This window comes from Narcine bancroftii, chromosome 13 (genome assembly GCF_036971445.1).
Source record: "Narcine bancroftii isolate sNarBan1 chromosome 13, sNarBan1.hap1, whole genome shotgun sequence".
NCBI classification, from domain to species: Eukaryota; Metazoa; Chordata; class Chondrichthyes; order Torpediniformes; family Narcinidae; genus Narcine; species Narcine bancroftii.
The window spans coordinates 20,386,617-20,414,565 of record NC_091481.1 but is presented as its reverse complement, the minus strand read 5'-3'; the positions used below and the strand labels follow the sequence as shown (position 1 = coordinate 20,414,565).

At 40.0% G+C, this 27,949-nt stretch overlaps 1 long non-coding RNA gene across 1 annotated transcript in view; it reads left to right on the top strand.

The window, feature by feature from the left end:
- The first annotated feature begins 12,888 nt into the window (after positions 1 to 12,888).
- The window catches only part of LOC138748189 (uncharacterized), a 40,631-nt gene continuing 25,570 nt past the window's right edge, over positions 12,889 to 27,949 (top strand). The window contains exon 1 of the long non-coding RNA XR_011347858.1: positions 12,889 to 13,076. This is a non-coding gene — a long non-coding RNA (uncharacterized lncRNA). The remainder of the gene's footprint in view (positions 13,077 to 27,949) is intronic.

Below are 27,949 nucleotides of genomic sequence, written 5' to 3'. Positions count from 1 at the left end.
TGCAGCGGTTGCAAGGGAAAACTGGTTGGTTGGGGTTGGGTGTTGGGTTTTTCCTTCTTTGTCTTTTGTCAGTGAGGTGGGCTCTGCGGTCTTCTTCAAAGGAGGTTGCTGCCCGCTGAACTGTGAGGCGCCAAGGTGCACAGTTTGAGGTGTTACCAGCCCACTGGCAGTGGTCAATGTGGCAGGCACCAAGAGATTTATTTAGGCAGTCCTTGTACCTCTTCTTTGGTGCACCTCTGTCACGGTGGCCAGTGGAGAGCTCGCCATATAACACGATCTTGGGAAGGCGATGGTCCTCCATTCTGGAGACGTGACCTACCCAACGCAGTTTGATCTTCAGCAGCGTGGATTCGATGCTGTCGGCCTCTGCCATCTCGAGTACTTCGATGTTGGAAATGAAGTCGCTCCAATGAATGTTGAGGACGGAGCGGAGACAATGCTGGTGGAAGCGTTCTAGGAGCCGTAGGTGATGCTGGTAGAGGACCCATGATTCGGAGCCAAACAGGAGTGTGGGTATGACAATGGCTCTGTATATGCTAATCTTTGTGAGGTTTTTCAGTTGGTTGTTTTTCCAGACTCTTTTGTGTAGACTTCCAAAGGCGCTATTTGCCTTGGCGAGTCTGTTGTCTATCTCGTTGTCGATCCTTGCATCCGATGAAATGGTGCAGCCGATGTAGGTAAACTGGTTGACCGTTTTGAGTTTTGTGTGCCCGATGGAGATGTGGGGGGGGCTGGTAGTCATGGCAGGGAGCTGGCTGATGGAGGACCTCAGTTTTCTTCAGACTGACTTCCAGGCCAAACATTTTGGCAGTTTCCACAAAACAGGACGTCAAGCGCTGAAGAGCTGGCTCTGAATGGGCAACTAAAGCGGCATCGTCTGCAAAGAGTAGTTCATGGACAAGTTGCTCTTGTGTCTTGGTGTGAGCTTGCAGGCGCCTCAGATTGAAGAGACTGCCATCCGTGTGGTACCGGATGTAAACAGCGTCTTCATTGTTGAGGTCTTTCATGGCTTGTTTCAGCATTATGCTGAAGAAGATTGAAAAGAGGGTTGGTGCGAGAATGCAGCCTTGCTTCACGCCATTGTTAATGGAGAAGGGTTCAGAGAGCTCATTGCTGTATCTGACCCAACCTTGTTGGCTTTCGTGCAGTTGGATAACCATGTTGAGGAACTTTGGGGGACATCTGAGGCGCTCTAGTATTTGCCAAAGCCCTTTCTTGCTCACAGTGTCGAAGATTTAGTGAGGTCAACAAAGGTGATGTAGAGTCCTTTGTTTTGTTCTCTGCACTTTTCTTGGAGCTGTCTGAGGGCAAAGACCATGTCAGTAGTTCCTCTGTTTGCGCGAAAGCCGCATTGTGATTCTGGGAGAACATTTTCGGCGACACTAGGTATTATTCTATTTAGGAGAATCCTAGAGAAGATTTTGCGTGCAATGGAGAGCAGCGTGAATCCCCTGTAGTTTGAGCAGTCTGATTTCTCGCCTTTGTTTTTGTACAGGGTGATGATGATGGCATCACGAAGGTCCTGAGGCAGATTTCCTTGGTCACAGCAGAGTTTGAAAAACTCATGCAGTTTGACATGCAGAGTTTTGCCGCCAGCCTTCCAGACCTCTGGGGGGATTCCATCAATACCTGCTGCTTTGCCACTTTTCAGTTGTTCAATTGCCTTATTTGTCTCTTCCCGGGTGAGGACCTCATCCAGCTCTAGCCTTAAGGGCTGTTGAGGAAGCTGGAGCAGGGCGGAATCTTGGACTGAGTGGTTGGCACTGAAAAGAGATTGGAAGTGTTCTGACCATCGGTTGAGGATGGAGATCTTGTCGCTGAGGAGGACTTTGCCGTCTGAGCTGCGCAGCGGGCTTTGGACTTGGGGTGAGGGGCCGTACACAGCCTTTAGAGCCTTGTAAAAACCCCTGAAAACTAACATTTTGCACGGTTTCATAACTCCAAAGGAAATGGGCCAATGACAATATTCTCAAGCAAAATATTTTAGTAACAATTGGGTCTAGAGCAGTGATTCTCAACCTTCCTTTCCCACTCACATACCACCTTAAGCAATCCCTTACTCATCACAGAGCCTTTATGGCATAGAGATTACTTAAGGTGGTATGTGAGCGGAAAGAAAAAGGTTGAGAACCACTGGACATAGAGCACAGTAAGAGGCCATTTCAGCTCACGAGTCCATGCCACCAAATTTACACCCCATTAGCCTACACCCCCGGAATGTTTTGAATGGTGGAAGGAAACTGGAGTCCACGTGGAAAACCCAAGCAGTCATGGGGAGAATGTACAAACTCCTTTCAGACAGCATGGCATTTGAACCTCAGTCCCGATCGCTGGCACTATAAAGGTGTTGTGCTAACTGCTATACCAACCGTGCCCCCCCCCCAATGAAGAATATGGACCAAATGCAGGCAAATAGAATTAGCCCTGAATGCCGACGTGATTGGCATGGATGACCTGGGCTGATTGGTGAGACTGACTTGCAAGGACACTGAAGGCTATTCAGTCATCTGGATTATATCCATTCCTAGAGGACCAATTACATTTGTCCCCTTCCCCCTCGCCTTTTCCCGATACTTTAGAAAAGTTCTCTTTCACACATGCCCATTAACTCTCTTTTGATCATTTTTGCCATTAATTTACACTTAAAGGATAATTTTACAGTAAGTAATTAGTGTTCAGCATATTTTCTGCAGCACCTGGAGAAAACCCATATGATCACTGAATAAGACATGCAAACTCTTCAGAGCATCTAAGAATAGACTGACATCCAAGTCTTAGAGGTGTAGAACAGCAGTACTTGCAATGCAACGTGCTGCAAAGAAATGGGAGAAAATTCTACTGATAAGTCATTGCATGTACCTTGTGCAGGGGTGTATAGTATAATTTGATGTCATTGGTTGGGAAAAATATTTTTGTTATCAACAAAATGCTGTGTCCAGTAGTAAATTTCAGATCCTACCAAACTGGATTTGTTGTGCCTGAAAGCATGTGGGATATATTGAAAGAGAAAGCATAGAAGGGGAAAATGTATATATAAGAAGGAATAATCAACACTCCAGTGTCTAAAAAAGGCACATCTTTAATAATAAGTTGCATGCTTAATTTCACATGAAAATGAGCAGTGAGTTTAACCTGTGTTCCTCTTTTGCTTCTTCTCTGATATATTTTGTACTTTTTATGCTACTGGTACCTGATTCATTATTGTTCATTAGTTTGGACACTATAATTCTTAGCTGACTAGGACCATTGCTAAACAGTACTGCTCGTGCTTTAAGCTGTTCTCCAAGTGTACTTGCTCCCAATAAGCCTTTAAATAACAGTAACAGTTCTAGTTTGTCTTGTCTACCTATATTTGTATTCATTAGATTATCTACCAACATTTCAATAAGCTGGAATAATAAGATTTACAAAAATATTAATGTTTAAAAGAAAAAAAATTCTAGATGCAGTCATGCTTGGGACACGGTTAATGCACCTATTTTGGTATTGTATTATCTTTGGCAGGATAAGGAATCCAAATGGTGTCCACAATTTCATTGTTAAGCAGGTCTGGCAGTCTCAATTTATTTCTAAATGAACAGATGTCTACAGTACCAAACTGTTGCTAATACACTGCTCATTGCTAATGTCCATCAGATGGGGTCTGTAATCGCAGATAAGGAAAATGGTGAAAGTAGAATTGTGATGGAATTAAGGTCAAAGTTGAGGCTTACTGGTTAACATGTCAAGATGGTTTAACACTTCATCCATCTGCATATTACATCTCCTTCTCTGCTTTCATGCTGATATGTGCTTCCTGTTAAATTTCTAAAACTCAACAGTATCCTTTGGCCACAATCTTGACATCCACATCAAGAAACTGATGCATCAGGGCTTCTCGAACATCAAAAGATTCAAAGGTTCCTTCTATTGTCACTTAATAATACATTAAAAATGAAATATACATTATATACTTTAATTTTTGTCTACAAAGAGTTGCCATGAGCATTGCCTAGGGCAGGGGTCTCAAACTCAATTTACCCGGGGGCCGCTGGAGGTAGAGTCTGGGTGAGGCTGGGCCGCATCAGGTTTTCCACAAGAGAAGCTCTTACAAAAACATTCCAATGTTATCAAATTTCTTTATTTTTATTTTTTAACACAAAATAAGATGAAAAAATAAATAAATTAACAATTCATAAGAAAAAAAATAAAATCAATCAGTAATAAATAAAAAAAATGAAAATAATAATACAGCAGATATAGAAGACTGAAGAAACCACATATAGTTGCTGATGGAGAAATGTAATTATTATTCAGATTCACATGTCTGTATTAACAGTTCTTTAACCTTTAACTTTCTGAACATGAATGGAACATTGAACATAAACTGTATGAACATGTCTTCTTCTGCCTACTTCTTACTGCTAGAGATCTGGCAGCGCTTCCTCTCGCATAGCCGAGCCACATTTGGCTTAAGGGAGGAGGCAGTTGAGACCCTCAGTAGGGCTTGAAGATGCTCGTCAGTAAGTCTGGACCTGTACTTGGACTTATTGAAGTTCAAGGTAGAGAAGAGCTTTTCGCACAAGTATGTGCTCCCAAAAAGACACAGGGTCCGCTTGAACATTCGGGAAAGCTCAGGGAAGCTGGGGGGCAATTCTCTCAAAAATTGTCCAAGCTTGTCTGCTTTTCCACTCACCTCCCTTGAACTTGGTTTTGAGTTCAGAGTTGCACTGCAGGTCAATGTTTAGCCGATGCGTCTTTTCCGCTTCTTTTTCTGTCCCGCTGAGCAACAACTTCCAGGTTCAGACTGGACGCCGAAGCGCGTGAAGCGGGAGCGGCCGCGGAAATTGCGCATGTGCTGCGTGCATATAATGACAAATAGAAAATGCACATAAATATGCTTATATTCGCAATAAGCCCAGCCGATGTCCCGCCCCTGAGAGCAATATAGCCCACCGTGATTGGTTAATTCCTGAGATGGGAGTGTTGTCCTGTCATGAGTGGCTAAAACAGATAGGTCTGTATTCTTTGGCGTGCTGAAGAATAAAACAAACTCATAAGATCTCAGGGAGGTATGGCAAGGTCTAATCTCAACCAACGGGCATGGTTACAAGATAAGGAGGTGGTCATTTAAAACTGAGGTGTAAAAGAATTTCTTGTCATTGACTGTGGTGAATCTTTGTAATTTCCCATCCTAGAAAGTTGAGAAGGTAAGAGGAAGAAGGTAATTTTTTGAACATTTTGGCCAATTGGGTGCCATGTGGAATTGGCGAAGAAGAGAAATTGAGACCTGGGCTGGATAAGCTCTTCTCATATTGAATGGTCTTCTCCTATGTTCTTGTGTACTCTCAGGTAGATATTGAAGATTATTCGACATTCTTTCAAAGTACGCGAGAGTTTTCCCAGTGTGCTCATTGGTAGTTATCTTCAATACCATTAAATGAGTCTGACATTACTGTCTCTGGAGTTTGCTATACACAAATTAACCCTCATGTTTCCGATATTAAGTGAAGTTACAACACTTCACTGATTACAAATTGCTTTGAGACACCCTGGAGTCATGATATTTTTTTTGTCGATGCCAGCCTTTCTTTCATTGTATGAGAATTCTTCTCCACTTGGATAATGCTATAAGAGTTCAAGAAAAAAAGAATGATTTAATGGTTGGTATAGCGGATAACACAATGCTAGAACAGGACCAGCAACCTGGGCTCTGACTGTCAGGGGTTTATTCATTCTTTTTTATGCGTTTCCTCCAGGTGCTCTGCTTTTCTCCTACATTCCAAAGACATTAGCCTGGTGATTGGAGTATTTGGGAGGCACGGGTGCATGGGCTCCAGGGGTCTTTTACTAAATTAAAATAGAAAAAATAAATTAAACATGACTTCCAAGGGCATGACAGAGATGTACAGTACATGGTGCATTAATATTTACAGGGGAAACTCAGGGCAGTAGAAATAAATAAAACGGTACTGATGAAGCATGATGAATAATGTTAGTACTAATGCATGTTTCCATCAAATTGTGGTTTCCAATGTTCTCTCCACTCTTTTCATTAGAATATAAGCAAATTTATATTTAGTCATACAGGCCCTTTTGGCCCACAAGCACATTCCGCCCAATATTACACCCAATTGACCTACAGCCCCCGGCAAGTTTTTAATGGGTGAGAGGAGACTGGAGCAGACATGGGGAGGACAGATAAACTCTTTACAGACAGCGTGGGATTTGAACCCCATTCCCGATCGCTGGCGCTGTAAGAGCATTGCACTAACTGCCATGCCAACCATGCCGCCCTTAAATTTAAATCTAGAAATACAGGCCCTTTTGGCCTAAGCGGCCTGCTGCTCTATTACACCCAGTTGAGCTAAAATCCCTGGTATATTTCTGAACGGTGAGGGGAAACCAGAACCCCCGGGGAAAACTCGTGTAAATGGATAGAATGCACAAACTCTTTACAGACAGCGTAGGATTCGAACTACAGTCCTGATCGCTGACACTGTAACAGCCACTACACTAACTGTGCCACCCTCAACAAGATTTATTCCATTATTAATTATTGTCATGTTGAAGATCAAAAGAACTTTTTATTTGTAACAAGGCTTCTCTTCCATGCTTTCAACATTACAACATAGTTCTCTGAAAACCCCTTATTTGCTGTAAACCTCATTGGAACCTACTGAGTTCACACTAGGTATTTGTATAAACAAAGTCTTTCAATTTTCTTTGAACACAAACTAATTGTCTTCTCGTTTCCTCGTGGGGTACAGAGTATAAAAATATATTTTCCTGAAATGAAAAGAGCATCATAAATAATAACATAGTATTACCAAGAGTGTTTGTTAACGAAAACTATAAAAGGTGGAAATCAATATTAACATTGTCAATGACAAATCTTTATTTGTATGGTTGTGAATTTTAATTCCTTTGGCTGAGGAAAGCCTTGTACCTTTGCATAGAAGGTTCCCAGCTGAAAAGGTTCGACATGCTATGCAATTGTTTAACATTGTTTCCTTCCTTTTTATCTACGATTTTCATATTTGCAGGAGTGAGTGAGTTTATTCAGCAAAGCTGCAATTGTAATATACAATTGTGTAAATCCTTTTTTCGTTTACTTGTAGGACGTGACGAGAAATTGTAACAAAAAACAATATCCACAATGGTGATCACCAATTAAGATATATTTTTATAAAGCCTACATTCAAGAGCCTTATTTTTGCAGTAACTGTAACTTTGGTTAACCTTTTGTTTTCTGCCTTTTAAAGTACCTTTGCCTATTTCAGTGAACAGCTTTTCCGTTTTGCTTTTTTAAAATGCTTTGAACTGAACACGGATGGACTGGAATATCTGTTATTTTAAAGAGACTATCTATTAACCTTAAAGCCACTGTGTCTTCAGGAGGAAGTCAGGGGAACATGACCTGAATGGTGGGAGGAAACCAGAGCCCCCGGGGAAAACTCATGTAAATGGATAGAATGCATATTCTATCATCGAGGGCTCAGTAGTGGAGAGGGTCAGGAACTTCAAATTCCTGGGTGTCAACATCTCCGAGGATCTGTCCCGGAGCCTTCATGTTGATCCAATCACAAAGAAGGCTCGCCAGCAGCTATACTTTGAGAAGTGTCTGAGGAGATTTGGTATGTCACCAAAGACTCTTGTAAACTTCTACAGCTGTATCATAGAGAGCATTTTGGCTGGTTTCATCACTGCCTGGTATGGAGGTGCCAACTCTCTGGATAAGAATAAACTCCAGAGGGTTGTTAACTCAGCCTGTGACATCACAAGCACCAGACTTCACTCCATCGAGGACATATACATGAGGCAGTGTCTTTAAAAAGCAACTTCTATCCTCAGAGACCCCACCACCCAGGCCATTCCCTTTTCACTCTGCTACCATCATGGGAAAAAGGTACAGGAGCCTGAAGACGAGCACTCAGCGGCACAAGGACAGCTTCTTTGTTGTTTCCATCTGGTTCCTGAATAATCAATGAACCAAAGGCACTGCCTGACTTTTTGTGCCCTATTATTTTTATTATTTGTATTTTGTTTTATATAAGGTTGTAAGATGGTGTTACAAGCCCAAAGGACCCCAAAACCCAGCACCAATAGATATTCACCACGACAAATGGTTATTTAAACAAAAGTTGTTTTCAATTAGCTTCAAACATGAAAACTTTAACTCATCTCTATTTACTTAACTAACCCAAATTAACCCCCTTCTAATTCTAAGCGCACGTATATGATGTGTGTGTAAATTTAATAAAAATTCTTTGGTTCACGGTTCAATCTCACTTCTCCTTCTTCCAAGTTCTCTGGTTGCAGGCAATTCTTATACTGTGCACAGAATGTAACATGTATAATGTTTACCAGGCTTTGGTGCTCGAAAGGTAAATGTTTACCACTCAGGAAGGTTCTTGTAGGGTTTGCAGAGAGAGATTTGTTGTTCCAGGATTTCCACAACTGGAAATTGTACCACCATTAGTCACCTCAATGTCTCACTGATGAAACTTGCCCCATCAGGGTTCTCCAGATGATAACCTCTTTCTTTCAGGCTACTACAGAGTTCCTTTCTGTTCACATTATTCCAAGAGAAGCATCAGACAGATAGCACTGCCAACCATCTGCCACTCTGGAGCTCTCCACCAGCTTTTCCTGGCTAGTTTCAGCCATGACTGTTCAGTCTCTTTCAGTGTCACACACACACTGGCTGAGAACTTGTCTCACCTCTCTCACTCCAACGGAGACTGTTAGAAACCCCATGTGACTCTCTCACTTGCAAAAAACCCCACATTCTTCAGCAAACCACAGGAATTCTCCTTCTTGATCAAGCTGTTGTCTTAGGTAAACAGAACCCAGGAGTGACCTTTCTGTGAGCACTTTGTAAAAAGGTCAGAAACCTTGTAGTTTTTCAACCAGCCAGCCAGTCTCCAATCCAAACAATGTCTATTCATTTCATGACATCATTTCAATTAGCACCTACTTGTGAAATGTGCATAAAATTCTCCATTGTTTTTGTAAAGTTCACTGAATATGAATTCTTCAATATTTCATATAAGATCTGTTTTTAAAATGTGTGTACATGTGTAACCTACTCTAATTTTACCAATTATCTCCCAAATATATATTCCATTACAATGATTATAATATATATGCTTCCATTATGATGCTGCCGCAAATTTCATGACTTGTTCATGACGATAAATCTTGATTCTGATTCTTATGACTAAGCTCAGATTGACTACAGTTTCTAGCTACCAAATAAATGCATTGCAATTTCCGATGGTGGATATTTGGGAGAATGTCAAGAATGAAAAAACCAGACAAGTTAAAGTTAGCTGAATAACTCGAATGGATTTCATTTAACTTCACTTCACATCAACAGAAAAGGAAAGCGACTGCTTTTCAATCCGTCTTTCCATTTTGTTTAAATAATTTTAAAATACAGCTTCCAATAATTGGCTATTTAAGCAGCTCTTAATCAATAGTGAGTGAGTTGTGTCAAAGGTTCAATAGTCCTTGATCTATGTGAAGGCAGCTCAGCCATCACTCAAATGAACCTTCCTTCCATTGATTCCCTCTATACCTCCCTGTCTTGAAAAAATATCTGCCAACATATTAAAGGACCCATCCTCGTCTGGTCACACTCTCTTCTTTCCCCTTCTGACAGGCAGAAGACACACGAGTTTGAAAGCACGAACCTCCACATTCACGGATAATTTGTTTCTTCCTATTAACTTAAGAGAACCTTTCTTTGATAAAAGATGATGCTGTTGTTCTGTTTTAACAGCACTTTATATCCTTCCCTTTGTCTTTGTAACACTGTACCTGCAATCTTTGAATTATTGTAATCCGACACACTGCACATTTTGTATTTTGAGTTATTGTTAGGCATAGAGCATGATAACAGGCTCCTCTGGCCATGAGCTGGTAGCCCTCTGTGTTTTATTATTGCACAGTCTTCTGTACTTAAATACGAGTTGACCTGTCTAGACAGCACGCAAAACATAGGCTTTTACTGTGTCTTGGTAACAACAAAATAATTCAATCACACTGTTTTCAGTATGAAGAATGTATTCCTTGTACTCGAACCACACAAACAATTTAACAGACAACAAAATTCTTTAGGCAATCCCTTTATACCTCTAAATAATCTTAATTTGAAACCTTAAAATACTTTCAATCAATTAATTTTGCATCACTTCAGCTATAGAATGGAGTCTGCTTAGTTAAAATGGGTATTAATAATTTCTATTCTCAATTCTATATTTGTGAAATTTATCTCAGTGAGTTACTTGTATATTACTGTCATATTGACAATGTTTCTGGTGGGAATGAGTTCGGTGGTGCACACCTCTTGTGCACTTTCTAAGCCCCTCCCTTCTTGTCTCTCACACTGCTGTTACCTTGCAAAGGGTAAGTGGGGGAAAATTTGCTATTGGGCTATTTTAAATATTTTCCTTGGAAAATGAATTGGTTGTGTCATCAATTTTAATGCACATTGTTCATTGTTAATAGCATTATGCTCTTCAGATGGTTTTATATTGTTTTAACCATTAATGTAAGTCTCATGGGTGTTTTTATCTTTCTGGTGTTTTGACTCCATTACTATGTGCTTGTCATGTGATCAACATAGCTTTGCTGAGGCTTCATTGTGTAAATTCTGTTATTTTACAAGCTTAGGAGCAAAAGGGTTTTGAAAAAAAAACCCAGAAGAAAATGATGGCTGTATTATTTTCTCTTCTAAATGTACAGAATTTCGTTGTTAAATGTATGATTCTAGCAAGTTAATTTCTATACAGTTTTTTAATGCCCACCAGGTGCCACTGTTTTCACCTTTTAAATATAGTTTTTAAATAGTTTGAAAATATTTTAAAATGCAAAAAAAATTTTCTGGACAAATCTTAAAAGCTCTCAGCTACATTTTGAAATATTAAAATAAAGTATATGTGTGTAGTTGAGGAAAAGGTTGAATGGGATGGACACTGCAGTTATCTTGCTAAGGGAGAAAAGGGGTTTTAAAAGAAGAGGAAGAAAATCCAAAAGACAATGATGGTTGTGTTATTTTGTCTTCCAAAGGGAAGCAAATAAATGCTGGAAAACAATTCTGTGAGTTGTCTCTTCTATGCACTATACAAACTCATTGCACTTAACCAAGGCTACAACTCTTACACAAGCCTTAAAAACAATCATCCAATCCTTGAAATGACCTGATATCTCCATTTATTCAGATACGGGGGGTAAAAGGCTCTTCCATAAAATATCGCTGACCAAAAAATTAATTGGTTTGATAGCATCAGTGATAAAGAATTCTTTGGTTGAAAGTTTTTCCTTGCTAATATTAAGAATAATAGCTAGAAATCACAACAATCTTTATATCAATCCATTGCTCTACCTTCATCTGGTCTCTTGGGATAATGCAATCATTTATTCAGTACATGGCTTTCATTGTGTGTATTCCTAATAATTTGCTGATGTTATCATTAATTCAGAGAATGATCTACTTTTATCAATAAATCACGGAACTGTGAGATCGAGTTTTTCATGCCATGTCTGTTTCGTATAGCTAGACGTCTTTTTAATCATTCTGTGCTCTGAGTGATGTTGTCAAATGACAATTAAAAAAATTCCTGAAATATTCTTGTCACATTCACCCATAGCAAAATTTAATTTGCCTATCATCTGTGAACAAAACAAAACTGCTCCATAATGGTGCATTTGAGTTTTTTTTTTAAGTATGATGTGAGTTGAAGTTTAAATTGAGTCTTCAAATCCATCAAACTTTTGAGCTGTCACTACACGTGAGCCAGACAATCCCATTGTAAAAAGTAATATGTGCCCTTAAACAGTCAAATTACAAATGATGATCTGGACTAGATCATCTGGATGACCAGTTTATTAAGTGGCCTGCTGGGAATTCTGAATTCTGTTGAAAATGTAAAAGGTGCATTTAGGAAGGCATTGGCAGACTTCATTCCCTTTGAGGCACGTTGTAGCCCAGACAAAAGTGATGCAACGTGGAAGTCTGTAGACATCGGGGTTGAGGTCAAAACCCAATGCTGGAGAAACTCAGCAGGTCAAACAGTGTCCTTTATATAGCAAAGATAAAGATGCAGAACTAGTGTTTCAGGCTTGATCCCTTCATCAAGGTATGAAATAATGTAGGCAGGCATCTGAACAGAATGGTGGGGGGGGGGGGCAGGGAGGGAGGAGGAACATAGTCCCAAAGGCAGGAGGTAATAGACGGATAAGGGAGGGAAGGTGCACCAGGAAAAAAAAAGGAGGGACGGCTTTGTGGGTGGAGTGCTAGAGGAAAGAAGGGAAAGTGATGGGAGGGAGAACGGGGAGAAGGCTAGCAGAAACTGGAGGTCAATGTTACATCCATCCAGTTGGAAAGTGCCTTGACAGAAAATGTAGTGTTGGTCCTCCAAATTTGAGGCGCTTGCCTACAGTTTTTTTATACTTTGATGAAGGGCTCAAGCCTGAAACATTGGTTATGTATCTTTTATCTTTGCTGTATAAAGTGCACTTTTTGACCTGCTGAGTTTTTCCACTATAGTTCATTTATTTTGGTGCATAATTACACCATTTTCCACACTACTCGCCTCCTTCCTGCATCGTCCGTGTTCAGCCAGGCTTGAGGCACAGGATGCAGGTCTCACATTCACATCATCAGCGGCCTCAGGACCCACAGAAATGGAGTGAAATCAAATCATTCTCAACCAGAATAAACCAGCAGAAATGTAAATATCCTTAAATGGAATGACTTTGACCAGTAGTTCTAACAAGAACTCCATGGAATTTTAGAAAATGGAGGATAACAAAGGAGGGAATTTGTGCTTAGAATCAGAGGAAGTGCACAACGTACCAAATTAGTACTTTGTCAGTATTCACCAAGAAGGATATGGAACGTAGTGAGGACAGAGTGGAGTATGCTAGTATTTTAATGCATCTTGAAATGAAGAAAGAGGTGTTGGGTCTTTTGAAGGGATTAAATTGGATGTCTCAGAGCCTGGAGGAATAGATCCCAAATTATTGAAAGAGGCAAAAAAAGATTGCTGGGGTCTTGACCAAGATCTTTGGAGCCTCACAAGTAACAGGTGAGATGCTGGAGGACTGGAGAGCAGCCAATTCCCTTCTTCTTCAAAAAAAAATGGTGGCACTGTCAGAGCTGCTGTGGCAGACCTGGGGAGAGTGGGAAGTGAAGACTCATCACTCCCCTGCAGGGTTTAACCACCCAGCCCTAACATGGAGATCTCCCTGCAGGCTTTCAATGGTGTGTGTTGAAGGAGTAGACGGTGTTTTTGTTTAAAATCCTGCAACCGCTAGGGCCTGTGCCCAAGATGGCGGTGCCTGTCCAGCAGTGCTCTCGAGGGGTAGCAGATTCTGGGGGAAGCAGTGGACCAGCACAGGAAACCAGAAATGGGGAGAAACATTACCGCTTCCCCCACTCCATTGAGAAGCAGAGCGGGCCAGCGAGGAGCTCAGTGGCCGAAGGACTCACGCGGGCTGTTGGTGACTGGCGGTCAAAGGACCCACACAGGCTGAGGTCAACAGGAAACTGGTTCATGAAGCCAAGTATTGGAACTGGGATGTGAGAGAGTGCCGAGGACAAGAAGGGTTCCCAAAGAACCTCACATGCTCGAGGCTTCCTGACCATATTGAAGGTTTGGATCTGGTTGCCAGTGGAAAGAACAGGTGCCTGTGCAGCTGAAGAGGCTGTGAGAGCTCTGGATGAGAATCTACAAACACTCAGTGACTCTAAAGGGAATCTCTTTTGCTTCTCTTTGAATTACTTTAAGGGATGCCAAACAATACTAATAGCAACTCTTTGCCTTATGGTAGACCAAAGGAAAGTTTATTACATGACATCTTGAATAATCTATGAAATTGTGAAAAGGTGAATTGGTGATAGGGAAGGATACATACTAGAGGATATGCATTTAAGGTGGGGAGGTCTTTTTACGCAGAGAATAGTACTTGCCTTGAACAGGGTGCCAGGAGTAGCAGCGTAAGCAGATACAATGGTAGCGCATATGGGAATTCCATATGGACAAATAAATGTATGGGGGGGAGTAGAGAGAGAAATAGAATGTGCAAACAGCAGAGCTTTAGTTTGATTTGGGCGTCGTCTCTGGATCTGAAACCGAAGGACCTGTTTCAGAGCTGTACTGCTCTATCTTTCTGTGACTTGAATGCAACAATGAGTTGACAAGAGAGTTTATTACCGTACACAGAACAGTTGCATGGACATTCCTCTATGCTTTTTTTTTTAAAATGGTCTTGGTGCAGCCATGATTAGTGTAACTAGGGCCTTTTGAAAGAAACTGTGTAAGCTTCATCTTTACTGACCAAATGGATGACATATACACACCCGTTTTCTTCCACATAGATTATTTTCATCCATCTATCACAGAGAAAAACGATAGAATAATCTACAGCTTCAAACATTTTCTGGACAGAGACAATACTATGCTTCATTCCCATGTACAGTCCGCAATCAAAACTACTATTTTTTGATCGTCCAATCTTATAACTTGGTGCAGTTTTCCACATTGAGAACACAGACTTCTAAGCATCCAATTTTCTGATTGAAGTAAAACTTATTGAATTGTCTGGGAATTACCTTCAAAAGAAGCTTTTGCTTTCCCTGCTATACTTCTTATACTATTGTAGATCCCCCCTCCCCATGAAGTATCTGCTCACCTGCAGCAAGTAAGAATTTTTGAGCATTTGTACACTGAATTGACAAATTATTATAATAAAATCACAATGAAGTGTATTGAATCGTCTTTTGCAAGACATGTTGCTCAATTCCCCCCAAACCCCAAGTTAAAAATTGCAAAGATCTTTGCAGATTAGGATTATAATAAATCACAGCTCAGTTTATCTGGTGCATTCAATGAGGACAAGAACAAATTGACAGCATATTTTCCTGAGTCACTTTATCCATATACATAATATTTTTTTCAAAACTGTTCAATGATATCATATTAAATCAGAAACAAAAATAAATTACACCAATAATATATCCTGATTTAGAGACTTGGAATGATTGGATCAGATTTATCTCAACATTGACCATGTGTCCTTGACAATTGGTACCAAGTGTTCATGGGTACACAAAGTACAACAAATAAACAAAGAGTATAAATCAATCATCACACATGATAGAATCCAATCCCAGAAGCCGAGACTTTGATCTAGGCAGTACATTTTACTTTATGCTCCATAATCACATATTAGTTTCTAGACATGTCCATTATATGCATTATTCATCACTTGGCATTTAGGGATGAGTGTAATGGCTATGCATCCTGGCATGTTTTAAGCAGTTAAGGCTGACAATGAATATGAGGAAAGGCCGTCTTTGGATTATGACATTTCATGGTATTTTTTTTTAAATTATTTTTCACACTATGAACCATAGGAGGGGGGGGGGGGGGGGAACTACAGTAGTATAGATTTTTTTAAATAAATTTAGACATACAACATACATACAGACATTTTTCACTTGAATATATAGTGTCATTTTCTCCCCTTTTTCCCCCTCCCTTCCCTCCCTCACCCCCCCCCACCCCATTTATTCAAAGTTCAATCTATATGATACATTAAATACATTTCATGGTATTGTTAAGAATGAAGGAAGATCCAAAGCAGAGAAAGCAAAAGGTTCTTTTGAAGGTAATTCCCAGACAAATCAATAAGTTTTGCTTCAATCAGAAAGTTGGATGCTTAGAAGTCTGTGTTCTCAATGTGAAAATCTGCCCCAAGTTATAAGATTGGACGATCAAAAATAGTTGTTTTGATTGCAGACTGTACATGGGAATGAAGCATAGTATTGTCTCTGTCCAGAAAATGTTTGAAGTTGTAGATTATTCTATCATTTTTCTCTGTGATAGATAGATGAAAATAATCTATGTGGAAGATAATGGGTGTGTATATGTCATCTATTTGGTCAGTAAAGATGAAGCTGACATGTTTTGAATGCTAAAGAATTGTCAGGGACACATGGTCAATGTTGAGATAAATCTGATCCAATCATTCCAAGTCTCTAAATCAGGATATATTATTGGTGTAATTTATTTTTGTTTCTGATTTAATATGATATCATTGAACAGTTTTGAAAAAATATTATGTATATGGATAAAGTGACCCAGGAAAATATGCTGTCAATTTGTTCTTGTCCTCATTGAATGCACCAGATAAACTGAGCTGTGATTTATTATAATCCTGATCTGCAAAGGTGTGTTCTTTGCAATCTTTAAACTTGGGGTTTGGGGGGAATTGAGCAATATGTCTTGCAAAAGACGATTCAATACACCTCATTGTGATTTTATTATAATAATTTGTCAATTCAGTGTACAAATGCTCAAAAATTCTTACTTGCTGCAGGTGAGCAGATACTTCATGGGGAGGGGGGTAACTACAATAGTATAGATTTTTAAAAATAAATTTAGTCATACAACATAGTAACACGGCCTTCCGGTCCTTGAACCCATGCCTCCCAATTACATCCAATTGACCTACAAACCCCATACATTTTAAATAAAAAAAAAATAATATTCATGATTACCATAGTGTGAGGGGAAAAAGTGGCATTACCATAATGGAGACTGAGCTTTTTTCTTAATGGTCTTGGTGCACCCATGATTAGTGTAACTACGGCCTTTTGAAATAAACTGTTCTTGAACCTGGAGGAGCTGGTCTTCAGTGTCTTCCATATGAATGTAATAGTGCGAGGAGGTTGTGACCGGGGTGATTTGGGGGGGGGGGGGTCTTTTATGATGCTGGCTGCCTTCTCGACTGCCTCCTGTAGATGATTTCAAGGATTAGCTTATTCACAACTAAAGTTTATAAAAAGTAATAATTTTATCAGCCAAAATTGATTATTACATGAAATTCTATTGCTTTTGTCACCTTGAGATCACTTTTATTAAGTGTGCAGCAGTGGCGTGGCTGGTAAATCTAATAATCCTGACATCTGGCACTATACATGTGGAGTTTGCACATCTTCAGGGAGACTCTTACGGCTTCCTCTGTTGGTCTGATTTCTGCCCAGATCCCATTTGTATGCAGGTTGGTAGGTTAATTGGCAACTGTTAATTGCTTTAATTTGTATATGGGTGGTAGAATAGGAATTTAGAAAATGAAGTTATTTGGAAAACAGTGTGTTAAGGAAACAGATATAATATGGAAATTAGCATCAAACATTAGGTTCAATCAGGGAGCTGTTGTTGACTCAATATTAGTTTTATATTCTTTTTGTTAAATTATTTTTTTTAAACTGAAATCTTATTTCAACAGGCATATTTCAAAAATACTTTTTCTGTTGCTGTAATCATTTGTAAAACCATTTTATTTCTACATATAATCTGAGTGATTAGCCTTTGCGTTGTGTTTTAATGTGTGGAGTGATAAAATCAGATCAACATCACCCTGTGCTGTCCTCTGAGCTGCCTAACTGAAGGATGATGGGCTGACAGGACCACTCCATGCTCATAGCTTTACATTGGGATACTCACAGCATCAGCTTCATAATTCATATAACTTCTCTAAAACTTGGTTTTACTGTACATTTCTGGAATGTAAGCATCTCTGCACACTTTTATTGCCATGTGTCTTTGTACATCCACATAATGAAGATAGTTTTCTGCTTTGTCCTGTCCTGCAGTTTTAGTTCACATCTTGGTCTTCCGTCACTAACTTTTGAATCTGAATTGTATGGTCGTATTAAGAGGTGCGCAGGTGTCCTTTATTAGTTGAGATGTGGAGTTACATTGCAGCTGTGTTTAATATCTATTAGACTACAGGTTGAGTAGTGCAGTCAAAGTGGTTACCGCTCTAGGTGAAAGGTGTGTTTGCATTGAGACAGAATCAGGACTGGAATATTGAATGAAAGTGCAAATAGGAGAACACTGAAACAAAGGCTGAGAGGAGTAAAAAAATGCAGAAATGCTAGAAGAACTTGCAGGTCTCACAGCGTCTATAGGAGGTAAATATGGATTATGATATTTCAGGCCTGAGCCCTTAAAGGGGAAATCTTTGCCCCAGAGGTGTGACACTCCTCCTCATCCTTTAAAGCAGTGGTTCCCCACCTTTTACTTTCCACTCACATACCACTTTAAGTATTCCGTATGCCATAAGTGTTCTGTGATTAATAAGGGATTGCTTAAGGTGATATGTGGGTGAAAAGAAAAAATTTTAAAACCACCGTTTTAATCATTTCAAATTGATTTATTATGAGCACAGTTTCATAACTCCAAAGAAAACGGGCCAATTACCATTTTTCTCAAGCAAAATATTTCAGTAATAATTGGGTCTAGAACAGTGATTCTCAACCTTCCCTTCCTACTCATATACCACCTTAAGCAATCCGTTACTAATCACAGAACACTTATGGCATAGGGAATACTTAAAGTGGTATGTGAGTGGAAAGTAAAAGGTTGGGAACCACTGCTTTAAAGGGTTGCGGAGGCAGAAATCCTCAGCACATTTGGGTGTGCGCTAGTAGCAGTATGATCTGCAGGGCAACAAGGCCTGGGGCTGCAAAGAGGGATTGGGTGGGTTGACTGGCACAAAATGAGCTGAATGGCCTCTTGCGTCATTGATATGTTTTCCTATACCAAACAAACTGTGGGACCCAGGCACCTGAGCAATGCTCAACAATTGAATAGAATTGTTCATTGTCATGTTACCAAAATAGAATGGAAAAGCTGTTTAGAGTGGTATCCAGGCAAGTCAGTACCACAGACTGGAAAAAATAAAACCAAATTGCAGAGTACAGTGGTGGAGAGAGACGCACAGTTAAAACTGCAAAGATGAGGGATGGCTTGAACTGGCCTAGGCATTCACAGTGGGAAATAAATAATAAAAGTTAAAATTCTGAATATTGCAATACTAAAAAAATTGCTGATTGCAAATGATCTTCCATTGATTAAACTTTTAAATTCCTGCTTATTTGGCTCATAAGTAATTATCCATGAGGTTTATCAAAGTTTTTAAAATATGGTTTGGTGTTGATTAAAATCAATATAAACATGATGAGATGGATTTACCCTTTTTTTTCTCGATTGGTCCTTCTTCTGTTTTGCAAGATAGTTAGAACTCAGAATAAAGGGGTCAATACATGCATAAAGGTTGATTAAAATAAAAGGTGAATCTGACAGAAGACTGATTCTAATCAAGGTACAGCAATTTTGTACACGTGGCTAATACATAAATGCTGACAATTCAGTTCAAATTTGATGTCGCATTCCCAGAATTGTCAATATTTGGCAAATTGCATATCTGTAATTTTCATCAGTTAGTCAAAAATTAAATCCATTGTAGAACTTCTTGCCAAACCTGTACAATTACTTCCCATTCCCTGGAGCAGTGTAGCACTCTTGCCTTTAGAAAATGAGAGTTTCAAGTTGCAAAGACCAGAGGTCCTCTTGGGTGAACTTTAAAAATATAATGGGTCCTTTTAAAGAAGAACAAGAAGGATTTTTCTAGCCTCTTAGCCAACATACACCAAGGGAATAGACAGACCAACTGATTGTGCAGAGCTATTGAGACCAAACAAGAGTAGGAAGTGCTGAGGTGAATCTTGGTTCTTGCACAAACTCTGAAGATTCTATTGGGGTGATCAGAGATGCAAATAAATAAACTATGGAGAAGGTAATCATTTTCTAATTATTTCAACTTTGTTTAATGTTTTAATTGTTTTGCACATTTTACTTGAAGTTATTTCTAAGTATTCTAATTTCATGTTTTAAATATGTTCCTCATTTTGTTAACTATCAATGGCCATAGCATTATTCACATGATAGATCCTCATCACTACACCTCCTGATGAATACTTGTTCTAAGCATTTGGTACCTAGTTTGAGGATGTGGAAGATCTAACTCTCCACCTCTGGACCATCCGAATGTGGGTGTCCAAAAATCACCAGTGGTGACTTAAGAAAGTAAGCTAGATCCAGAATGCTGTCCCTTATGTTTTGTTAAAATGTATCTTTTAGGGTATGACTAAAATGAAGAGGAAAAAGCTCAAGTCTTGGAAAAGGAATTCAGGAAATTGGAATTTTAATGTCTGTTGTCATGGGTGGGTGGAAACAAGCTGGGAGCCCAAGACCATGTGATGCACTGATATGAAGGGAGATGGCTCTGTTAATTCAGCAAGACTGGACCAGAAAGAATTGAATGAACCCATCTGAAAGGAAAGGCTTAATGTTAAATGAAACTTGAATGGTTGTTATTACCAGTAGATCCTCGGGCCCAATTTTTTTTTCTCTCTGCAGTTGCCTTCATAGTTTACTCATGATGAGCTACGAGAAATTAGCTTGATTTTTCCTTTCAGGATTAATTTAATATGCAATTTGTACTACTGATGCTTCTTTTAAAATGGCTTGCTATAACATAGCACCTTTCCCGTCCTCTTCAGTCTATCCCAAAACACTTTAAGCCAACAATTGACTACACTTCTGTGTTAATCAAGGAAAACAATGTGGTCAAATAAAACATTTATTCATGAACAGTAATTTTCTTTGGCTTGGCTTCACAGACGAAGATTTATGAAGGGGTAATGTCCACATCAGCTGTAGGCTCGTTTGTGGCTGACAAGTCCGATGCGGGACAGGCAGACACGGTTGAAGCGGTTGCAAGGGAAAATTGGTTGGTTGGGGTTGGGTGTTGGGTTTTTCCTTTGTCTTTTGTCAGTGAGGTGGGCTCTGTGGTCTTCTTCAAAGGAGGTTGCTGCCCGCCAAACTGTGAGGCGCCAAGATGGACGGTTGGAGGCGATATCAGCCCACTGGTGATGGTCAATGTGGCAGACAACAAGAGCTTTCTTTAGGCAGTCCTGTACCTCTTCCTTGATGCACCTCTGTCTCGGTGGCCAGCGGAGAGCTCGCCATAGAACACGATTTTGGGAAGGCGATGGTCCTCCATTCTGGAGACGTGACCTACCCAGCGCAGTTGGATCTTCAGCAGCGTGGATTCGATGCTGTCGGCCTCTGCCATCTCGAGTACTTCGATGTTGGAGATGAAGTCGCTCCAATGAATATTGAGGATGGAGCAGAGACAACGCTGGTGGAAGCATTCTAGGAGCCGTAGGTGTTGCCGGTAAAGGACCCATGATTTGGAGCCAAACAGGAGCGTGTGTATGACAATGGCACTGTACATGCTAATCTTTGTGAGGTTTTTCAGTTGGTTGTTTTTCCAGACTCTTTTGTGTAGTCTTCCAAAGGCGCTATTTGCCTTGGCGAGTCTGTTGTCTATCTCGTTGTCGATCCTTGCATCCGATGAAATGGTGCAGCCGAGATAGGTAAACTGGTTGACCGTTTTTTAATAATTTAATAACTTTTAATTTAATATAGAGTTGCAGCACGGTAGCAGGCCCTTCTGGCGAAGGATCCCGCCCTGCCCAAATATACCCAATTAACCTATCAACCCTGTATGATAATGGACAATGTTAATTGTTTTCAGAAATACTGATTAGGGATTTAACATGGTCTCATCATATCCTCCATTGAATTTTGTCAAGGGCTTGTTGCTAACTAATTGACAATAGATGGGGATTCAATATTATTCCATCAAGTTGATGGCACTTCTGGTGATGTGACACACCCTCGGTACAGCTCTGAAGTCCCAGGCTTGACTCTATACTGAAGGTTCTGGAGTAAACTTTGAACCCACAGTTTTCTAATTCAGAGGTGAGAATCCTAGGGGTAGCACAATTATTTTATCTAAATCTTAAATCAAAATAATTAATATGAAGTACATTTTAATATTTTACATAATGAAATTATTTAACATTTATTTTGTGGGTTTTGTCAAGTCTGTTTTCTAGATTTGTAAATATGTCCATTCCAGGTTTTCATTTTAGCAGTTTCTCTGTAAATGTTTTGATGTAATGGCATGCATTTATTTTGCTAAAACAAATAGAATGCATTACAGGTAGTGTGTAAATAGGCACTTTCTCATTTAGTATGATTCCTCCCTTTATTTCCTTCTTTTGCACCTTCAGCACCTGTAAGAGCATTTGTCGAGAGTTACTCCGTTAATGGTCTTTAATGGCTCCTCCTGTGCTGGGGTCAGGCCTATTGAGTTAAAGCATAGAAGGAGGTTGTGACATTGGGAATTACCCAGGGAATAACTGTGTGATAACTGGAAGATGTGAGCATTAGTGATCATTGAAGTGGATCTTTACTGTTAGCAAAACTAAATCCTCAGGATCAGCAGAAAATCCAAACCTTACAGCTTTTGGAGATTTATTTATAACAAGATCTATGACAATCTTTAGAAAGCTTTGCTTCTCAATAACTAAGGAACTGGTGTTCACCAATAAATTCCCTGCTTAATAAACAGTTTAATTCATATGCAAAATATTGCTGTTGTGATCTTACACATGTAGTCATGTTGGAAAAAGTATCAGGTTTGGTGGGTTTACAGAGAGATGAATCTGAGCATGTGTTACAACCACACACAACTTTAATTAACACACGGGAAAAAAACGGGGAAACGTTAAATGGTACTCAATTACTCTTTCACTTAACCAATGATATAGACATTCACATCAGACTCCAACAATAGTAAACCTATACTTGACACGTTCACGCAATTGAGTACACACACCCAGTTCCCTCAACCAATGGGGGTGTGGCTCTCTGCAAATACTGATCTATCTCAATACTGCAGCTCAACTTCAGTGTAGTGTACATCTTACCTGCGACACTTCCAGTGATGTTCACAGAAGTGACCTGGCATAGAGCAATGTCCGGGACTTGTCCATGATGCAGAGAGAAATAATGTGCTGTGCATTGGTGTTATATACAGTGCTAATTTGTGCTTCTAGTCAATAATGACCCAAGGTGATTTAAATTAGCCAACGGCAAGGTGTGCCCTAATTGGTGGTCGGAGTCCAACCTTGATTGATGTGTGACTTCCAAATAAGTTTCAGGCAGAGAGGACATGTGACCACCCACAATACACACTTGCCAGACTGGCAGGGAGGCCACGTTTTCTCCACATACTAGCACAGAATGTCTTAGCTTGAACATGACATGACATATTATCTGAAATATGTATTAATAATAATGATATCGTTATCAGTGAGCACTGCTACTATGAAATTAATTAGGTAACCAGGGTAGTATAATGGAATGGCAGATAGTACCACTTCATTATAGCTCCTGTGACCTGAGTTCAATCCCAACCTCTGGTGCTGCCTGAGTAAAGATTGTCCATTTGCTCCAGTTTCACTCCACATCCCAAGACGTGCTGGTAGGTTAATTAGCTGGTGTAAAATTGTCCTCAATGTGGTTGGGTCGCAGAAGGATTATGGTGCAATTGATAGACACGTAAGAGAGAATAACATTGGACAACAATTTTTTTTCAAAAGGCTTGCTTCCTGCGGGGAAAAAAATGGGATCATCAAGACGAACACAAAAGTAATTTCAGATTTCCTGTATCATGTAGGAAGTTGGAAGAAGATTAACTTGTACTGAATTTAGCACGCTTAATCACATAATGGTACTGACACATTGTGTAGTTCAACTGACCTAAAAATATTTTGCCACTAATTTTTGTTTGCACTCAGCATCTGATGTCTCTCATGTCAATGTCCAACAGTAGTCTGCCAGCATTGAGGGAATTCCAAACATCCTGATACCGCTTTTCCATGGTCGCAGTGTCCTGGTGAAATCTTTCACCACATTCATCACTGACTGCACCGAGATCAGCAGGGGAGAAGTCCAAGTGTGAACGAACACCGAAAATGAATCTTTCATTGACGTATTGCACTTGGTGGTTTTGTCTACTTGAAGCATGTTGTCGATCAGCTGGGTGTAGTTTGGTGCTCTGCAGTTGCCAAGAAAGTTCTCAACAAATATCTTAAATGCCTTCCATGCTATTTAGGTCGCTGACCACATTTTCATAGCACCTGGACCGAGTGCATGCCCAGGTATGCTTGGACTGAACAAAACAGCAATATACTAATAGATTTAAACTAGGACAGGAAATCACGATAATAGATTATATAAAAATAATGGTATGTGATGGGAAAATTATATCAACAGCTGAAAATCCCATAAGAATCACCCAAAAATGTTCAGAGAGCAAAATCCCTCATTGTCTAGTCTTTATTACTGCCGAGATATTGGGCACTGGCCTGATTCCTGTGCTATAATACTGATAGGAAGCTGAAGTGGTTGAATCCCTTCCAATTCATGTTTTTGTGTGCTTGAAGTAGACATAATCTATTTTTGTGATGAAAAAGGAATGTAATAGCAAAATTTTAAGGTGATTTTCTTGATCAGCAGCCCAAAATCCATGAAATACACCCAAATGTACTTCATTCAGGTATCAAAATCTTCATTGTCCAGTGTAATCCACAGGGAAATAAGTGTGTGGAGGATGCGGGATTGCCCAGTGAGTTATCATAAATGTGATAGTGGCGTTTTATATTATAAGGAAATACGAGATGTGGACAAATGTGAACAGGTGTCATGCATAGGAATCCAAAATAACACAGCCCCTTAACCATTGCCTCCGTGGCAGGACAAGCTGATTGTATCAGCATTGGAATCCACAAGAGAATAAGAGAGTTCAGTACTTGCCGAGGTTACCCACTAAATTAGAGCTTTGTGTGATGTAATTGTGGGTGGGCTGGAACAAGCTCCAACATCAAGACAGCCTGCAACGTCACACCCCCATCCTTTCTAATTCTCAAAGCTGTCAAGGTTCTTAAACATTTCAATGCCCCTGAATGCAGGATCAACAGGATGATTCCCAGGTGTGTGCATTGGCAAACTGTTGCCAGTTTGCTCTCCATCGCTGAACTCCAGAGAGCAGAATCTGCACATCTAAAGCATGCCAACATATAGAATGACACAGATAGCGCAGCAGTTAGGACGACGCTTTTACAGTGCCAGTGAAGTAGGCCTGTTTCTGTACTGTAATTGTTATATGAGATATTGCTATTATCAGTTACTGTGCAGAGATTCTCCATTCTCAAAAGAGAGATAAAATGCAGCTTCCCTGACAACAAATCGGAGATACATTTTCAAAAAGGTTTTTAAAATTTCTTAAATAAAGCAGTACCTGATTAATTATCCGTGAATTAATTTGAAACTGAGTGGAAGATAGAGCTGTATTTTAAGCTCATTAATGAAAGTTTGAGTATGTGCTAATATTGCTGGTGTTCTTTGGACTGGAAAGTTTCTATAGCTTCTTAAATTAAATGTCTAGTTGTTCTGATATGAAAGAAATGTTGAAATTACTTTTCATTAAAAAAAATTCAAAATGAACTTTTCCTATCACAGAGAGGCCTATGGATGGGCGTGAAGGAATGAAGTGAATAGGTTACCGAGACAATTTTTGCAGTAGGCAAAGTACGGAATATTTGTTAATAAAACAATAGAAGAGGGAGTTTATGTTACAACAAAGTTGTGCCATAACTCACAGCAGATCAAATTATTCACCCCATGGCCTGGTTCCATTTTTTAGCATCTTTGGGCCTTGGTTGTGCGTTTTTGATATTTGTGCATGATTTCTTAAGTTAGGGACACAATTCCAGTCTACTGCTGACTTTCAGTGATTTGTACAAGCTACAATTTGCATTAGGATGTGGGTGTCATTGGTATTGTCAGAAAATGGTCAGCTCATGTGGTGGTGCCTGAAATTGATGTCCTATCAGGTAACACCACTGATCAACTAATGCGACTGAATAGAGTACAATAGGCTATTGTGGTAGTAGACTATAGAACTCTTGTTAAATTTTGATTTATACGTTGGAATTGTATCAGTCACTTCCACCTGTTGGGCCTACATCCCAGGCATGGTTTTACAGGTGGAAGCTTTCCACTTGCTGCTCACCTAGTCTGTTAACCCTCTGAATTTAATATCTCCATTTAATGGAGAGCTAAAGCCTCCTTCCTCTCTTGTGCATAACCAATGAAAGCATAGATTAGTGTGAGAAGCAGAGGTGCCTTCTCAGATTTCACTCAGACAAAAATTGAGAACAAAGAACATTTATTATAATTTTACAACAATCCAAAGTTGGGTGCTTCCCCTTACCCTGGGAATACACACAGATACTGGGGCTGACCCAGCTTTTTATACATTCCATTTCAGTACAGAGGTACCTTCCCCCTTAACATTCTTCTGCCTCCTGGATTGGTTTAGCACTAGGTAATTCTGCCTACGTGTATTCAGAGCCAGCTCTTCAGCGCTTGACGTCCTGCTTTGCGGAAACTGCCAAAATGTTTGGCCTGGAAGTCAGCCTGAAGAAAACTGAGGTCCTCCATCAGCCAGCTCCCCACCATGACTACCAGCCCCCCCACATCTCCATCGGGCACACAAAACTCAAAACGGTCAACCAGTTTACCTATCTCGGCTGCACCATTTCAGCGGATGCAAGGATAGACAACAGACTCGCCAAGGCAAATAGCGCCTTTGGAAGACTACACAAGAGTCTAGAAAAACAACCAACTGCAAAACCTCACAAAGATTATTGTATACAGAGCCGTTGTCATACCCACACTCCTGTTCAGCTCCAAATCATGGGCCTTCTACTGCCATCACCTACGGCTCCTAGAACGCTTCCACCAGCGTTGTCTCCGCTCCATCCTCAACATTCATTGGAGCGACTTCATCACCAACATCGAAGTACTCGAGATGGCAGAGGCTGATAGCATCGAATCCACACTGCTGAAGATCAAACTGCGCTGGGTAGGTCATGTCTCCAGACTGGAGGACCATCGCCTTGCAAAGATCGTGTTATATGGCGAGCTCTCCACTGGCCACCGAGACAGAGGTGCACCAAAGAAGAGGTACAAGGACTGCCTAAAGCAATCTCTTGGTGCCTGCCACTGCCTCCAACCGTGCATCTTGGCGCCTCACAGTTTGGCAGGCAGCAACCTCCTTTGAAGAAGACCGCAGAGCTCACCTCACTGACAAAAGACAAAGGAGGAAAAACCCAACCCCAACCAACCAATTTTCCCTTGCAACCGCTGCAACCGTGTCTGCCTGTCCCGCATCGGACTTGTCAGCCACAAACGAACCTGCAGCTGACGTGACATTACCCCTCCATTAATCTTCGTCCGCGAAGCCAAGCCAAAGAAAAAAAATTCTAACTTCTTATCAGTTTATGTGTCTTCCTGCAAACTTGTTTACCAGGAAATCTTTGTTCTTTACTCATTAATCAACCCCCAAGACTTGCTAAATCTATCTACTTGCTATCCTGCTTTGAAGACCCCTATTTTATTATATTTGTTTAACCTTCCTCACATTCCATGATCCCTTCACCCTGATTTAACCCATCATACTTCATTCTTAATTAGCACTTACTTGACTCCTCACATTCCATTCTTACTTAACCCTTACATTAGGAAGTAGGTTAAAAAGCGAATTAAGTTTGATAAGATGCAGAACATGTAACAAGCAATTGATGAACTTTTCCAGCATCTTTGTGCATTGCATTTTGAAATGTGGGCCTTGTATGTTTAAAATGACCTATGTTTGAAAATAAATACCCATTTGTAACATACACACAAAAATATGATTCTATGCATGTTTCTGTTAGTACTGTTTCAGAGATGAAACAGTACTGTTTCAGAGATGAAACAGTACCTACACACTAACATATTTGCAAAGATATCATTTATGAAATGTAACCACAAGAATAAAGATGTTTTGAAGGGAAATAGCACTAAGCTTTTCTTCGAGAACATCAAGAAAGACGCTCTACAATGGTTTTTGTTGAAACCACTTTTACTATACGGTAAACACCTCTTCAAATTGACCCTCACTTTAATGCATCTGTCATTGATCTGACCAATTTTTTTATATCCTCTTTCAAACCAGGTTTATCATAATTTACACCGACTGCAGTGGTTTTCAAACTGCCCCTAAACTCACATTCCACCTGTGCCATCGGTGCTCTGTGATTAGTAAGGGATTGCTTAAGGTAGGAAGGGAAGGTTGAGAACCA